Source organism: Etheostoma cragini, chromosome 6 (genome assembly GCF_013103735.1).
Source record: "Etheostoma cragini isolate CJK2018 chromosome 6, CSU_Ecrag_1.0, whole genome shotgun sequence".
Classification (NCBI taxonomy): domain Eukaryota; kingdom Metazoa; phylum Chordata; class Actinopteri; order Perciformes; family Percidae; genus Etheostoma; species Etheostoma cragini.
The window spans coordinates 28,035,993-28,037,533 of NC_048412.1; positions in this window are offsets into that span (position 1 = coordinate 28,035,993).

The window sequence follows — 1,541 nt, forward strand, 5'->3', positions numbered from 1 at the left end:
GTCCCTTTTTTCAACGCTTTTGACACTTGTTTTCAACGTTTGTCACTTTTTTTGACGTTTTCAACACTATGTAACGCTAACTTATTAACTTTAGTTTGACGTGCTACAGCATGACAAATCCTGCACGGCTGTCACGCTAATCAGAAATTTGGGTTTCTTTCAAACTAATTTTCCAAAATAGTAACGTGGATGGTTCCCTAAAACGCTCCTGACACATTAAATAAATAATCAGTTCACTACTTTCATTGAATGTGTGTGTTTTTTTGTCAATTTTATAGAATTTGGGGAAAAAACAACTGGTAAAAGAATTTTAAAAAGTGTAAAACAAGAGAAAAATGTCAAATAAAGTGACAAAAACAGTGAAAAAAGCAACAAATAAATCAACAAAAAAAGTGACAAACGTATGTATAAAAACTAAAAAAAAATTGAGAAAAAACGAATTTTCAAAAGACGTAAACGGACGTTGAAAAAGTGACAAAATCATTGGGGAGAAAGACACAAAAGGGTCAAAAAAAGACAACGAAAAAGGTCAAATAAAGTGTCAAAAATGTAAAAAAGGCGTCAAAGATTTGGGGTTAAACCCATGAACATTTCAAAAAGCCCAGAAGAAGTTGACAAACATTGAAAAAGTTAAAAAATCATTGGGGGGGAAAGACACAAAAGGGTAAAAAAAAGACAACAAAAATGTCAATAAAAGTGACAAAAATGTAAAGAAATGTCAATTAAAGTGACAAAAATGTGAAAAGATGTCAAAAAAAGTAACAGAATTTAAAAAAAAAAAGTGACGAATGTAAAAATAAAAAAATTAAAAACATTTCAAAAGGCTCAGAAAAAGTAAAAAAAAACATAGAAACATAGAAAAACATGGAAAAAGTGAAAAAATCATCGGGGGAAAGACACAAAAGGGTAAAAAAAAGACAACAAAAAATGTCAATAAAAGTGACAAAAATTTGGAAAGATGTCAAAAAAAGTAACAGAATTTTTTTTTAAAGTGACAAATGTAAAAAATAACAACTTCTGAGCCCTCCAGACCCCTTTTTTCTACTGATTTTCAACATTTTCTTTTAACATACTGCAGTTTACCTTTTTATTTGAATAAGAAGAGGACGGGGAAAGACAAAGTGACAAAAGCTCCTATACGGCTGCCATGGTAACCCCTTTCCAAAAAGATTTCTATATCAGAAATTTGAGTTTCTTTCAAACACATTTTCCAAAAAAGTAACATGGATGGTTCCCACCAACGTTCCTCAAAAGTTAAATTAATAATCAGTTCACTACCTTCATTCAATTTGTGTTTTTTGTCAATTTTATTGAATTTGGAGAAAAAGAGTGAAGTGGTAAAGGAAGTTTTTTAAAGTGTAAAAAAAAAAAAAAAAGAGAGAAATGTCAAATAAAGAGACAAAAAAATGGGAAAAGATGTCGAAAAAAGTAACAAATATAAAAAAAGTAACAAATATAAAAAAAAAAATAAAAGCTTTAAAAATGTTGGGGAAAATTCACGGAAATTTCAAAAGGCTCAGAAAAAGTCAACAAACGTTGTG